We start from the raw sequence: 16,729 nt of genomic DNA, 5'->3' as shown, positions 1-16,729 counted from the left end.
CTAGTGGGAGATTTGGGGATTCATACAAGTGTACCGACATTACATAGTGATTCCATGAGTGCTATCTAGCTAGCACTGAATCCGGTCTTTCATGCAAAGACCAAACACATTGAGGTCAGGTACCATTTCATCAGGGAGGTACTTGAGGACAAGTGCATAGAGCTTGTCAAGGTTCATACAGATGATAACCCTGCAGATATGCTGACGAAGAGTCCACCTAGTCAGCAGTTTGAGTATTGTCATGTATTAATGGGCATTGGATAGTATGCTCACTGGTTGTTCTCCCTTAAAGGCACATTGTCCTTTAAGTGGGAGGTTGTGGGGGTTAAAGGTCACTGTGCCTTTACCCCGGTTATGTACAATACTCAAACACATATATAAATGAATGAAAAAGAAGATTAGGGTGTTTTGCACCCACCAAAAACTTGTGTGGCTCTCTCTTTCTCTCTCTCTCCCTCTTCCATCCTGCTTGCGTTGAGAGCACTCTCAGAGATGTCCCAACGATGATACCCTAAATGGGGTGAGTGCTTATAGGGCCCATGATGTACCTAGAAGTTGAAATCTTGGTGTTGATAATCTCCCAACCACTTTCTCTCATTTGAAGAAGTAGTATGTGATCTCCTACTATCTAAGGCCATGCCCTTTAGCAGGTCTAGTGAGTCTAGACCTAAGTGAGGTGAGCTCGTGTATAAAGAGTGAAGTGCATCTCTGGTCTACATAGTCAATGGCTCTTCTCATATCCATGTATCCATAGGTAAAATGGTATTGATACCTCCCCTAAATCTCGTACTATCTAGGGTATTTCATAAGGACATGCTCCTCGGTCTCCACCTTGTGTGTGTCACATAGAGTATAGATCTTCCAATCTATACAAAGTCATGTAGTAAAAATCTTGTATCCTGCTTTGATTTCGACTCTATAAAATGCGTTCTTGAGCTGGCACATGGATATCCATAATGCATGGGAAAAGTGGGCTTGTAGATATCTTGGAGCCTGGATGAAGACATCATCACTCATGTGGCGGCTGCTTAAGTGGAGGAAATGCATTTTGTGGCAGGCGAGCTTGGTCACATGTGGTTGGGGGAGGTACCTATGTCCTATGCCATAAAGATCATCTCATATTATCTGATGAGTCTCACATAAAGACTACACATACCAACACTACTCCTCTCTCTCAGTTGTTTGCAAGCTGGGTCTCTCTTGCCCTACATCAGACCAACCAAATTGCTTGACTTTTTCCAATATTTAATGATATGGAATGATGCATATGTCATGCGATGTACATCTCTTCCCCTAGATCATATCGAGTAGTGTCATGATGTCAAGTCTCTCAAAGCCACGTTTATCATCCTCTTTGAGGTATAATGCACAAAATCGCCTAAAGGGCTATTGATCAAACTAGAGAACCAAAGGAGAGATTTTGACTTCGCCTGGTGGAAATGTGCCCAGAAACACGATGTCTCTAATTTCAAAAAAGAAGCATGCCCTCTACTTAATCATACCTATGTGGTACTAGTTTCATGGTAAACTTGGGGCCTATGAAATGCATCTTTAGTATACATAAGATTCTAGAGTCTCTCTCCCTCCCTCCCTCTCTCTCTCTCTCTCTCTCTCTCTCTCTCTCTCTCTCTCTCTCTCTCTCTCTCTTTGTCTGTGTGTGTGTGTGTGTGTGTCTCTGTCTCTCTCTCTCTCTCTCTCTTTGAGTGTGTATGTGTGTGTGTGTGTCTCTCTCTCTCAGTGTGTGTGTGTGTGCTCTCTCTCTCTCTCTCTCTCTCTCTCTCTCTCTCTCTCTCTCTCTCGTATAAGTGCATGCGTGCATGCATACGCGTACACACATGCACATGCACATGCGCGTGCACACACACACACACACACACACACACACCCTTTCCCTTGGGGACCTTTGTTTTTTGGGATTATGTCTCGACTTAATATCCAATGTAAAGCTTGGGTAATGTCAGATATCAATGGAAAACCCAAAAATAGGTGATTGGTAGGCGGTTTGCATATATAAATTCTAATGATAGAAGGTTTGCTTACTTTCGAGAATTGTAAGAAAATTGATGGATGGAATATAGTTGGCCTTTATTGATAGAAGGGAATGCTATATTAAGATCATTGTTGAGATGGAAGCTGATTGTGGTCGGTAGGAAAAACATACACACTTCCCCTTGGGGACCCTTGTTTCTTGGGTGGGAATACCATGACTCAAAGTCAAAATACTTCACCTCTAAGATCAATGTTGGGGTTAAAATGTTAACTTTGTTATTGCTAGTGAAATTCATCTTTGGTTTATTATTAGGGACATACTCTTTTTCTCCGGTGGTTTGGCGAGTCTTTCTGATTTGTAAGACTGGATTTACTATGTTTCTAACCTCCTTGGGATGTACCATGTCATTTGTAATATGGTTGAATGGACATGTGCACTTATACACCTATTATGGTCTTGAAATGGTACAATGGCCCATATATATTTTTAAATGGAACTCGCTTGGTGCTTGGAACATATATCTCCATGACCAACCCTTAATGGCCAAAGGGTGAGAGAGAAGATTTTAGTTATTGGGGGATCTTTGGAGCACTTGCACATTCAACCGTGTCCTAGAAAGATAGAGATCGTTCTCTGTGCTCACACACTGCCAAAAGAAATCTGTAATAGCCACTCCCTCAATGCCCTCGGGAAGCCCCCTCTGCAAGAAACTGAACGTTGTGTATAATACTAGAGGGAAAGAGGAGCTTTGAGACGTTGACGCGAAGGTAGGCAAGATATAAACTCTACCTGAGGACAGTTTTTGCACTAACAAAGCCCAAGCCTTCATAGGCAAAGATCAAGGAGAGGCCGCATACGGCTCTGGGTGCAACAGCAATTTTGCTCAAGGTAGCTGGACGCACTACTTGAAGGCTGGAACAGCATCGACACTCACTCTAGGAAAGCCACGACGGATTCATTCAGGTATGTTGGTTCTCTCCGTCTACCTGCTGGTTTACCAGGAAATCTACTACCCAAAAGTACCGATTGGAATTGTTCTTGCGTGAGATAGTCCGAGCTATGATATGTGAGTGCTCGATAGACCATGGAGGAGTTTGTTACGCTGTGGGCATTACAAAACGTCGAGAAAACGTTGGCATTAAGTTTTGATTGGCTCGGCCATCTATGAACATCTATCGACATTTCTTTACTATGAAGCAGCTTGAAGGCTACACAAGAAAAAGCTCAACCCTGTGCGTGGTTTTCAGAGCAGGGATTTGTGTGGAACAGTGAGCTTTTTCTATGGGTGTGATGGCATGGGAAACTTGACGGCATAAGGGGCAGGATTCTCTACCCCGACTACTTCTCTACCGTGTACTCTTGAAAAAGCTCTGCAGCTTTCGAGGGTAAGTTTTAAAAAAGACGTACTGGTTGAAAACTTCTCCGCTTTAGCTAGTGATGGAACATGGATTAGCGTTTGCAGGTTTTCTACACACGAAAGACGATTGTCCCTCCCTACCTAGGCTTGTTACGTGGGCTGCATCTCCCGGTTACGCTATTCCCCTAGAAGAAATTGTTCCTGCGATGTCACTGGGCAGGTCCAATTAGGTCTATGCTCTTTTGCCGAGACCCTTACATCCTAGCTCATGGACTACCTTACGTCTTATGCAACTGAAAAGGGAAATTCTCTTGTTCAAGCTTTGTGGATGGGGCATCAGCTGATATGGGAACGAATGAATGGTGTTTGTCGCCTCCTCACAGACTTGAAAACTGGATTTTTGCGCAAGGAGGAGGCCGTGGATCATCAACGCTTCAATTTTTGCTGCAAAAAGTTTAAAAGAGAGTTAAAAAAAACTGTTTATGGTTTGTTGTTTGCAAAGGTTCTTACCGCTTACTCTGCTCAGGCATATGTTGCTCATTGGAATCTGATTTGGCAGTTTGATATGATAAGCACATAGAGGGCCTTCGGAAGGATGAAGGAGGGGGAGGCGTTTCCTGCATTGGTGCCTTTGGCCAGTCCGCTCTTAGCAATATTGATATGTTAGCTATGTATAGGTTTACATTTGCATCTCATTTATCCACAAGCTTGGATCGTGTACTTGAGCATTGGGAAGGCCCCAATGGCTGGCATGCTTTCATAGTCATGTACTGTATATGTACTGTATGAAATGGCAACAATCATCTCAAGATATTGGCACTTCTCAAAGCCCGAGAGAGCCTTCATCTTCACTTGGTTTGATGAGTGGGCTTGCTTGCTGCTGTCATCTTTACTTCCCTTAGATGCTGGTAGATATGTGAACATGAGTATAGTGTAGTTCATCTCTTGCTTTGTGTGATGGATCAGATCTGACAAGATATGGTTTAAGCATATGTGGGGGGATGTATTGATGTTTTTTGACATAATGGCCAGCACCCTATTTTACCTACATGGCTCAAATCCCCAAAAATAATGGCCTTTGGGTTGAAGGGAGCTGGCGGGCAGGCTGTTAGGCTGTGGTCTAGCTATAGCATGATCTACTTTTACTATTTTTCTGAGGAAAGAAGCCTTGCTTTGTGGGGGTATATGAATTAAAAACTTTTGGACGTAGGAAGGTTTCTCCCCCTGATTTTATTTCCTCAAATGATTTGTTTGATCATGTTCTAGGACTTGGGCGTATTTGTATGGAAATTTGTTCCATGCAATTTAAGTTATCTAGCATTGTGGTCCTTGGTTGGATAAAGAGAGATGTCTTGGTTTTCTTTGTACTTATAGGTGGACTATGCTTTAGTGATGAGTAGCTTTGGAGAACCCTCGATGATTCATGACTCAAGTGTGAGGATGTAGCAGAAATTTGAGCTTGTGTTTGGATTCTCCATTTTGAAACTCTCATTAGCTTTAATTTATTTGTGAAGATACGTGTTTTCAAGTCTCTCCCTTGAAAGGTAGTTTCTTAGTTCTGAATTATTAGTATAACAAGGGATCTAAGTGCTGCTCTCATTGTATAAATTTTATCTCATAAGTACTTTGGTAAGGAAACAAGGTAAGATCTGAAAGGGAGTGAAGGGGGAAGAAGAGCAAGAGAGTGAGAGAGTGAGAGAGAGAGACACTCAAGTGCGGGTGTGAAGTGATGAGCCACACCACAAACTCAGTTGTGTTTTATTAGGATTAGGTTTTCCCTATGACTGTCTTAAGACAGTCATAGGTGTCCTATCTTTTAATGAAGGGTTGGCAATGTGCCTTTACCCCAACAACCTCCCACCTAAAGGCCAATGTGCCTAAAGGGGAGAAAAGAATAAAAAATTACAGCAATATACAGTTACTGTATACAAGACCATAAAATAAGAATGGTCTCATCCTAATCCCATGATGTGGCGGCAATGTGCAAACCGCTCTGTAGGCAAGCTCTTAGTGAGCAAATCTGCAAGATTATCATCAGTATGCACTTTCACAAGCTCAAGTCGCTTGTCTTCCAGTACCTCCCTGATGAAATGATATTTCACTTCTATGTGCTTGGTCTTTTGATGAAAGACCGGATTCTTTGCCAACATGATAGCACTCTGACTATCACAATGCAAAACTGGCATATCTCCTGTAATGCCCAAATCTCCCACCAGCCGAGTAAGCCATATTGCTTCCTTGCAGGCCTCAGTGGCTGCAACATATTCAGCTTCTGTGGTTGACAGTGCAACGCATTTCTGCAACCGAGACACCCATGATATAGCACCTCCTGCAAATGTGAAAATATAACCGGTAGTAGACTTCCGGTTATCTGCATTGCCTGCATAGTCTGAATCTGTAAAACCATGCACCAATGCATCTTGCCTACCATAGCATATGCACAAGTCTTTGGTACCCTTGAGATACCTCAAGACACCTTTCACTGCTTCCCAGTGCCGCTTGCCTGGATTTGCCATATACCTGCTGATGACTCCCACCGCAAAAGCAATATCCGGACGAGTGGCAACCATGGCATACATCAAAGATCCAACTGCAGATGCATACGGAACCTTGGCCATTTCAGCCTTATCATCATCTGATTTGGGGCTGTCCTTACTGCTGAGTTTTAAATGTGGAGGCAACGGGGTACTAATAGACTTCCCCCCCTCCATTTTAAACCTCTGCAGTACTTTGTCAATGTACTCTTTCTGTGACAGAAACAAAAGTCCCTTGGACCTGTCACGAGTAATCCGCATGCCAAGAATATGATTTGCATCACCCAAGTCTTTCATGTCAAAAGACTTATGCAGTTGTTTCTTTAAAGCACTAATCTCATGCTGAGATTTACTGGCAATAAGCATGTCATCCACATATAGAATGAGTAGCATCAGACTGCCATCCTTTGCCCGTTTGGTGTACAAGCAATGATCGGTCTCACACCTATGATACCCTTGGGACTGCATGAAGGCATCAAACTTCTTGTACCATTCCCTTGGCGCCTGCTTGAGTCCATACAAGCTCCTTTTGAGCTTACACACAAGCTGCTCTTTCCCTTTAACAGCATATCCCTCTGGCTGACTCATATAGATCTCATCATGGAGATCTCCGTGAAGAAAAGCTGTCTTCACATCCATCTGACATAAATCCATGTCGTCATGAGCAACAAGAGCTAACACTGCTCTCAAAGTAGTCATCTTGACTACAGGGGAAAAGATCTCATCAAAGTCAATGCCCTTCTCCTGCTTAAATCCCTTGGCAACCAATCTGGCCTTATACCTCGGTAAAGCATTTGAATCCACTTTGACTTTGTAAACCCACTTGCATGGCGAAACTTTTCTGCCTGCAGGTAACTGCACCAAGTCCCATGTATCATTCTGAAGTAGGGAGTCCATTTCTGACTGCATGGCTTTCTCCCACTTCTTTTTCTCCGTTCTTCCCATAGCTTCCTTGAAGCTGGAAGGCTCACCACAATCTGTCAGCATGATAAAATCAGCCACATTATTGGCTCCTGGAACAAACCTGGCAGGAGGCCGTTGTACACGGGAGCTCCTCCTAACAAAATGTTCCGGATTAGGCTGCTGTCCAGCCTGTTCTTCATGCATGACAGGTGGCTGTACCACCATATCTGGCTGTTCTACAGCCCCATCTGCTGGCATATCTAGTGGTGCATCATTGGCAAAATTATCTAGCTGATTTTCAGCTTGTATACCCTCTTGAACAGGGTGATCTGCAGCAGCCTGCTGCTGCATATAAATGGGCATTCTTTGTTGTCCAACATCATCATAAATAACCCTCTTGTATTCCACAGGTTGCACGGGTTCCTTGTGTACACTATCCTCCTTAAAGATGACATCATTGCTGCGTATAATCTTCCGTTTAACGGGATCCCATAACCTGTACCCCATTTCACCTTCGTCACCATAACCCATAAAGATGCATCTGATAGACTTTGGATCCAGTTTGGTGCGTAGTTCTTTGCGTACATGAGCAAAGCACTCGCAGCCAAATACACGTAAGTGCTTATATGAAGGTGGCTTGCCAGACCACACCTCTTCTGGCACTTTCAACTCCAAAGCCTTGTTTGGCGACCTGTTAATAATGTGAACTGCTGTTTGCACGGCTTCTGCCCAAAAGCCATGGGGTAATGCAGCATAAGACAACATACATCGAACCTTCTCCTGAATAGTTCGATTCATACGCTCACTTGCACCATTTTGAGATGCATTATGAGGGGCTGTGAGTTCCTGTTTGATGCCCTTAGCTTGGCAAAACTGCACAAAAGCATGTGACACATACTCACCCCCATTATCGGACCTGAGGCATTTCAGCCTGCGACCTGTCCGATTCTCAACCTGAGCAACAAACTTCTTGAAAGCATCTAAGGCATCTCCCTTATGCTTCAAGAAATAGACCCACACTTTGCGTGTGGCATCATCAATGAAAGTAATAAAATATTTTGCACCCCCTAGTGATAACTGTGGCATCTCACACAAATCAGTGTGCACTAGATCAAGCGGTGCTCTATTCTGGGGAGTTCTCCTCTTATGAGGAGTCACAGAATGCTTGCCAAATATGCAATGATCACAAGTAGGCAAATCTGAAAAAGAAAGAGGCGGCAGATAACCCAAACGTGACAGTTCTTGCATTCCTTTAACAGACATGTGTCCCAACCGGCTATGCCACAATGAAACCTTTGGCAGCTCGGTTATGGCAACAACATGATTACCCACACTGGAAACATAAAGAGGGCACAAGGTATCACTCTTAAAACCCTCAGCCACTACAGTCTGGCCATCAGTAATCACCCATTTGGAATCCCCAAATGTGGTGTGGTAACCACTGTCATCCAATAAGCCAGTGCTAATCAGATTTTTCTTAATTTGCGGCACATGGCGAACACCATCAAGCATAAATGACCGTCCATCAGGAAATACTATCTGTATATTGCCAATCCCTGCAATCTGACATGCATAGTTGTTCCCAAGATGAACAACTCCATGAGTACCTGTGTAGGAAGTAAACCACTCCCTATGAGGAGTAACATGAAAAGAGGCACTTGAATCCAAGAGCCAGGTGTGCATGTCATGGCCATCAATAACCAAAGCATGTGCTATTACAGCAGAAGAGCATAAAACATCATGTATGTCACTGTCATTGTCCTCTGCTGCAACATTCACTGCATCCAAGTCATCTGCCTTGGCCTTGCCTTTGCCTTTGCTTGCATTTCCTGCATCCTTTGATTCAGCCTTCTTGGCTTTCTGATCCCGTATGAACTTGAAGCACTTAGACTTCACATGTCCCTTCTTGCCACAATAAAAGCATTCAATGTCCTTTTTGCCACGGGACTGACTGCGGGATTTGGACTTACTAGCAGATCTCCCCTTCTGCTGAGTCCTGCCTCTATCCTGTACCTACAAAGCATTTGAAGACTTGCTGCCCGCATTATTCTTCCTGCTCATCTCCTCCATAAGGAGAGAGCTCTCTACATCAGCATAAATAAGAGTGACATTCGAGTTTGACAGGGTGGTCTTGAAAGTGTCCCAACTCTCGGGGAGGGTACACAGCAAGAAAGTAGCCTTGAACTCCTCATCAAGGTTCAACCCCTGTGCAATCAGCTGTGTAAAGATGGCATTGAACTCACTCAAGTGTGAGGTCATAGCTGTACCTTCCTTCATGCGAAGATCGACCAGCTTCTTCAGCCAATAAACCTTACTGGCTGAACTCTTTTGAGCATACAATTCTTCCAGTCTGTGCCATAGACCATAAGAGGTCTTTTCAGCCTGAACATTGAAAACAAGAGTGTCTGAAATAGTGAGCATGATAGCTGCCCTTGGGGACAAATCAAGCTCTTCCCAGTCATCAGTTGCCATGTCAGATGGCTTTACACCCTTCACCCTTATGGGCTTAGCAATCTTCTTTAACAAAAGTACATTCAAGCACTGTTCTGCCCATAATGCATAGTTGTGTGCTCCTTCCAGTTTCTTTATGTTCAGAATTGAAGAATCACTTCCCCCTGATGCCATATCAGATGAGGAAAGTACCTGACTCCCTGGAAGTAAAAAGACTGAATAAAAATTTTGATTTCTCAGAAAAACCTGCTCTATTCAAGAGCCAGAAGCACTCTCAATGGTGCTGTTTTTTACTGTCAGGAAAATCTGCAGCAAAACAGTAAATGACCCTGCAAATACTGTACCTTCTGACACACTGTACCGTGCTCAAAGAGGCATAAAGACAGTAATTTCAGACTGCTGCAGCTGCTCAACAAGTGCTTAACAGTGCATAATCATCTGACAAAGCACAAATACTGTTGTACTGACTGTACTGATCACTTCTCCCACCTCAGATGAGGTATTGCACTGAGTTAAATTGCAGAAACCACTTGGCAAACACCCAAAAAAAAATGACACTTCAGCCTGTCACAAAACCTGCAACAGAAGATGGGATAAATCCCAAGCAATCACCCTTATACCAAGGGGAGAAAATGCATCTGAAGATCTCTGTCGGTAACCCAAGTGTTATCAAACAAAGTCTGGGCAAAAGCCCCTTGATCTGAGACCTGAATCAAGTGGAGAACACCTCAACACTGAGGTAGCATGCAATATGAAAATCTCTCTGACAAAATCATCCACCAATGTAATGCATATACTGCCCTGTGTAGAAATGACATACACAGATCCCAACGTACAAACACTCAATGAGGAACCTTTTGAGCACTGTCAACGATGGACAGTTAGGGATCGAGTAAACTCGATGCGCCCTGGCCAAGCGTGGCTCAACTGAAGTTCTCTGAGTGTTGCACAAGAAATGTGACCTGCAAGAAAATGTCACCAAATGATCCTTAAGCAAGAGGAATGAAGAGCAGAATGCTGTTTCACCTCTCTTTCTTCCCCAAACAAAAAATGCCTTTTGTACTTTCGTACTTGCTGTACTTGTACAACAGCCAGATCCAAAGAAAAAAAATTTCTTCGGACACAGTTCTCGAAAAACCGAAATAATGTACCTCCCTGCTGCACAAAAATCGAAAAACAGCTCCCTGTACCTGCGCTGTGGAGATCCGTACGGCAGTACGACTTCTGTACGGAATTCGTACAACAGGTACGGATAACCGTACCTGAGCGCGCGTTGCGCGCTCTGGTTTCGCGCAGCCTGATGCTGTGCACAGGTTGCTCTTGCACAGAAGAGCAGCTAGTAGCTGCTGGACAAGGCGAGGGCCCGCGCCAAAACGATGCTCGCGCCCTAGCTTGGAAATGCGTCGTCGCCCTGTGTGCGAAATGTGCAGCCGCCCTGTGCCAAGATCTGCTGCGCCACCGTACCCGCGCTCGCGTCCGCGCTGCTCCCGTGCCCACGCCACAGCCTGCGCCCGCTCGAAGTTCGTCCGTACGACTGTACGGATGACGTACGGTCGTACGGCGCTGTCCGTACGTCCGTACGGAAGGGGGTGGGTAGGCTAGCGAGTGAAGGGAATGGCTCTGTCCGTACGGAAGGGGGTGGGTAGGCTAGCGAGTGAAGGGAATGGCTCTGATACCAGTTGAAAGGGAGTGAAGGGGGAAGAAGAGCAAGAGAGTGAGAGAGTGAGAGAGAGAGACACTCAAGTGCGGGTGTGAAGTGATGAGCCACACCACAAACTCAGTTGTGTTTTATTAGGATTAGGTTTACCCTATGACTGTCTTAAGACAGTCATAGGTGTGCTATCTTTTAATGAAGGGTTGGCAATGTGCCTTTACCCCAACAAGATCCTGGTAAGTTAAGGAAAGGACTTGGTAAGTTTGGCAACAAGGTAAGGCCTTAGCATTTTTACTAGTAAAGGAAACTTTACTCTTGGTTATTTTTGGGAAGATCCTCTGAGCATTTATAGCAGGCTCCTTTAAGTTAAGAAGCAATCACGGTTTCATTAGTGCCTATGATTGCCTGAGCTTTCTTAAAGTTGACTAGGCTTAAGAGAGGCCTTGGAATTTGTAATAGAATTTTCTACACTTTCTCTATACTTTTCTCCTTAATTGGGGTGTCCACCTTTATTCGTAATTGAAAATGCCAAGATTTGAATATTGCTAGTCTAAATAGAGTGACATGGATAACAACTGTGCGCCAGCATTGAAGCTTGGCTTCCACAACATGTATGAAAAGTACTAACTTTTGTCTTGTTGTGATGGTGCTAGGTGAGTTGACGCACTTTTCAAACAGATTTGCGATATCATATCTTTGGCACAAATTATATGGTGGACTTATGGAATTGACCACTGCTCCAATGAGTTGATTATGAACCTTTCGTAATTTTTGTTAGTATATTCAGCCCTTATTCGATGCCATAACCTTTCTATGAATTTATTAATATGAAGAGGTGAGCTGGTAGTCCCCTCCTTTACATTGGCATTTGCATCCTATAGTTTCTAGCATGATATGAGGGATTAAAGAACTTCGAGGAGTATTTCAATTGTGCTACATTGAGAACTAGCCATTTCTTGCAGACTTGCATTGCTACTACTATTTACAACGTATTAATTTCAGTGTGATTGAGTAGTTCAATCCCACTTATATCTGTTATGATAAGGGGCTTGATGGATCACTCTTACTTGTGACTACTATGGATCAGTCCCGCTTGGGATTATTCTGTAGGGCATTTGCATATACATGAGACATTTTTTATTGAAATAGAAATTGGTCCCTTAGTGAAGTAGGCTAGAATGTTTAGTAAGCAAACACACACACACACACACACACACACACACACACATGCACACACACGGACATGTGCATCCCCATGCGCACGTACACACAAGTGCGTGTGCACCCACACACACACATGCACACGCACAAGTGCACACACACACATGTGCACCCCCATGCACACGTACACACCCATGCACATACGCATGCATGCACGCACGAGCACACTCAAGTATGCATGCACGTGCTCACATGTGTGTAGACATGCGTGCGCACGTACACACACACTCAGAGGCACAAGCACATTGCACATGTGCACTTGGCACAGAGACACATGCTTGTGTATACACCTGCAACATTGTGCCCTCGAATGACAAAACACACGCATTGTGTATGCTCACACCTAGCAATTTGTGGATATGAAAAATGACCCTTAGTATAAAAGCTAAAAATTTGCTTAGCCTTTATTCTAGGGATTACACAACACATGTTTTAGTGTGAAAAATTAATAACTTACACATTCAAAACATTGGACCCGAATGTCGATTACCCACATGAGCAAACTTTGTCATAGGTTTAGGACCTGAATATGCATAAATCATCCTTATCAAGTTAAGGAAACCATTCTAGGGTGTATATTATCCTTTTTTTGCAATAAAACTTGGGTGAGGTAATTCCTTAATGCCCATTAGTCTTCTCGACTAATGCTTGATCTACTTTATACACCACTTGGAACCATTTGGCATCAATGATAAACACTTTAAACAACGTTCTAGTTTCAATTGAAAAACTTTGAATTCTTTGTAATTTTCTTGTAAAGTTTATTATATGTTTTCAACGTAATGTAGGTCTCCCCGAATGAGGTTTGGGATCATCCCATTCAAATTTTGAAATAGCCATGATGATAAGTGTTGCACTCTATGCCAACCTTTGCTCTGAAAAAGTGATGGGCAAATGCAAATATTGCATTAATTCCTTATATTAAGTAGTAGCTTAGGGTGTCAATTTAGATATTTAGAATACATGCCTCAACGTCAACAATAAGGAATGATTTATGTGATTGCAACCTTTTCTTAAATATCGCAATACCCTATAAAGTTTGGTTGACATTGTCGGCTATCGTCTTTACCACTCAATGTTGAGATATGGTGCCATGAGCACATAATTAGAGGCTAAGGTATGTGCTAAGGAATGTATTAAAGTAGCCACCCTAGCCTAGGATGTGGACTACATGATGCGAGGATGTGGATTGAGGATATCCACAAGGAGAGATGTGGATCAGAGGATCCCACAGATGATGACTATTCAAAGGGCATTCTCTATATAAGAGGCCTATCATGTATTGTTGAACACACATTGCAAAAGAGGTAGATTTGCTATCTCCCTCTCATGTCTTATTTAGTGTGCTTTGAGCCTCCTTAGTTCTTCCGTTGATCTTGTGTGCACTAGGCTTAGTGGTGATCATATATTGGATCTTTCACATGGTATCAGAGCATAGGTTGCCCACAAAGCCTAGAGAGTTCGGGAGAGTATAAGGAGAAATCTCTACTCCTTAAGAGCCAATGCCCAACCGTCCTAGCTTAGCCAGCTCCTGCGCCAACTGTGTCTCGGTGCCTCTGAACAGCTAGATTTACTATCTCCCTCTCATGTCTTATTTAGTGTGCTTTGAGCCTCCTTAGTTCTTCCGCTTATCTTGTGTGCACTAGGCTTAGTGGCTCATATATTAGATCTTTCACATGGTATCAGAGCATAGGTTGCCCACAAAGCTTAGAGAGTTCGGGAGAGTATAAGGAGAAATCTCTACTCCTTAAGAGCCAATGCCCCAACCGTCCTAGCTCAGCCAGCTCCTGCGCCAACTGTGTCTTGATGCCTTCGAACTGCTAGGCTCTCCAAAGAGCCTCACAGCCCACTATCAACAGTGACAATCCACATCTACTTGTAGTTTTCATCCAGAGATCCAACGCTGAAATGTTGCAAAGGCCTTTCATGAGCACCTCCTTCACAACGTCTATACTGGCTTTTTTACCTCGATTTATTCTAACTGCTGCAAACTTGTCGATTGTTATGTTCTGCCTCTGCAAGCTTCTTGATTAATATCGTTCATCAAGTGGAGCATACTCGAGAATGACAATTTTTGCGAACTTGTAAGCATGCAGGGAAGCGTGGGCTGAGTTAACTCGTACTGTGCAAGTCCTCCTACTCCAACGACCTGGCTCTATGCTCAACCAGAGCACCAACAAGTAGCGAGGCTATCTACGAGGAGTGCAAGCCTCCATCAGCAAGCACAGCCTCCCTGTGCGCCACGCTCTCCAGTCGGTGGCCCTTTCCACAACTTCAACCCCTCCACTATAAGGCACCTACGTGACTGCTATTATGAAACGATAGCTCCCGTTCGCTCCACGAACAGAGGCTCCACAGTAGCGACCTCACAACAGCCTTCACGAGCATCTCGGCCATCTGGAGCTACTACACCAAGGACCTCCATGCGCGGACGCCACTGCTCTCTGTTTGGATGTTTTTCGGCTTGATTTGGGTCAGGGCCCCTCTACCGTCCTTCCCTAGTACTGTCGAACGATCGCAACTACTCAACCATGGCTTCATCGCGACTTCTTCCTCAAGATTCCAACCGGCACATGCAATGAAATATCTCAGTAGCTGCCCATCTCTGCTACGCGCTCTGCTAGCCCAATAGGCAGACAACGATGCTGCAGTAGCAGTGGTAGCTACTGGTGTCTTCTATGACTAAGGCAAAGCTCATGGGAGGCTCCAGCGAAAATGCCTCTCTCTCCCAAAGCCCACGAGCGCCAAGCTCCCTCCAATAGATCCGTAGCTCTTCATGCCTTTGTGCATCAGTAGACTCTCCTTACGGCTTCACCTGAAGGAGGTCACAATGACACAAGCCCGCGATCCCCCTCTTACGCACGAAGCCGCATCAGAAATTCATCGTCAGAAATTGCCATATCCAACTGCATCAAATCTCCATCAAGCATAATCAAAGGTTCCTACCAAGGTTTCCCTTGGCTGACACATGTCAAGATTAGATGTGGCCAGGGTTAGGTTTGTTTAAACTTTGGGTTAACTCATTTGGTTAAAAGTATGCCATGTGGTATAGATAAGGTTGAGTTAAACCATGGTTAAAGCTTATGGTCAAGGGTAGGGTTAGTTAAGTGCCACCTAAGCACATAGCTTCTTGCCAAGCACAGTCCTGCAAGCAGCATGTGAACAGCCAAGCCACATCATCAAAGGTCGCTTCTTCACAGAATCTTCGACAAGTCGTAACTTCCAATCCAAGAGGAATTTGGACATGCTCCAAAAAGGAAAAGTGATCGTCTTCTCAAGCTTTGCACGCCTGTCAAATCAAAATCATTGTTAGCAATTAGACACTGCCAATATTGAAAGAAATCAATTGGTAAGACCTTTGTAACAAATGGAAAATCGACGCATGAACGCAAAAAGCATGCCGAGAGCGCAAGTGTATGAGATGACCATAGCCCGAAACATGGCATCCACACATAAAGCATTAAGGCACATGGAAGAACAAAGCATCATGCATCAAGCTACATCAAGCAACGAAGACAATGACATCGACAACATGTATTGAGAAGCAACATCCTAGCCACCTTCAGCCCATATGTTTTGTAAATCAAGCCTGACCAGCTGAGAGTAGCTATGAAAGCACCCAAGGGAGGTATTGACATGTAAAAACCACACTTGACCACCTTAAGTAGCAATGCATGCACTAAGGGGAGGTGATGGATTTGTAACTCACATCTGACCACCTTGCAGTAGCCAAAGGATCATGGCACCAAGGGGAGGTGTTGAGATATGGTGCCATGAGCACATAATTAGAGGCTAAGTTATGTGCTAAGGAATGTATTGAAGTAGCCACCTTAGGATGTGGACTACATGATGTGACGATGTGGATTGAGGATATCCACAAGGAGAGATGTGGACAGAGGATCTCACAGATGTTGACTATTCAAAGGGCACTCTCTATATAAGAGGCCTATCATGTATTGTTGAACACACATTGCAAAAGAGATAGATTTGCTATCTCCCTCTCATGTCTTATTTAGTGTGCTTTTAGCCTCCTTAGTTCTTCCGCTGATCTTGTGTGCACTAGGCTTAGTGGCGATCATATATTGGATCTTTCACACTCAAAGCAGTTGGAATCACCTCCTTAGCATGCTCGAATGGTCAACCCAAAATTTTATCCAAGTAGTCCTTATTTAGGCACCTTGGTTGCCTCAACGAACCACCAAGCGATGGGCTTCACCAAGCGGCAAGACACCGCACAACAAGGACAGGCAATGGGTAAGCAAGGAATAGGTCCAATAGGAGATATAAGTTCAGAGAGATTCCTGGTTAGGGAATATGAAGGTAGTTGGTAGAACTGCCTCGTAGAAGGGACCTCTGAGCTACATAATGAGTCCTGGTAATGAACAAGGGTGGGTTTGGATGGTATTGTGTTTTGTGAATAAGGAATCATCTTGTTGTGAGTGAGTGCTCCACCTTGAGTTGAGGGGTGAGCTGGTCTTGGTTTGTGCAGCCCCAAGCTATTTGCAATTAGATTGTCTTATTTATTAATATAAGCAACTTTGTTTACTTGGTATTCAATTGTTCCCATTTTCACTACACATTCTTCCACCCATCTCCATATGGTTTTTCCCACATAGCAT

General features: G+C 44.0%; 1 long non-coding RNA gene across 1 annotated transcript; it reads left to right on the top strand.

Moving 5' to 3' along the window:
* Positions 1-2,540: 2,540 nt before the first annotated feature.
* Positions 2,541-11,932, top strand: LOC147889816 (uncharacterized). The gene is made up of 3 exons (XR_015542926.1): positions 2,541-2,953; positions 3,238-3,375; positions 11,543-11,932. It is a non-coding gene; the product is annotated as an uncharacterized LOC147889816 (long non-coding RNA).
* Positions 11,933-16,729: the final 4,797 nt, after the last annotated feature.

This window comes from Dipteris shenzhenensis, chromosome 20 (genome assembly GCF_047967505.1).
Source record: "Dipteris shenzhenensis isolate YYH24624 ecotype China chromosome 20, Dip_SZ_1.0, whole genome shotgun sequence".
NCBI classification, from domain to species: domain Eukaryota; kingdom Viridiplantae; phylum Streptophyta; class Polypodiopsida; order Gleicheniales; family Dipteridaceae; genus Dipteris; species Dipteris shenzhenensis.
Note: the sequence above shows the minus strand (reverse complement) of the source record. Positions and strands in the feature narration are given on the sequence as shown.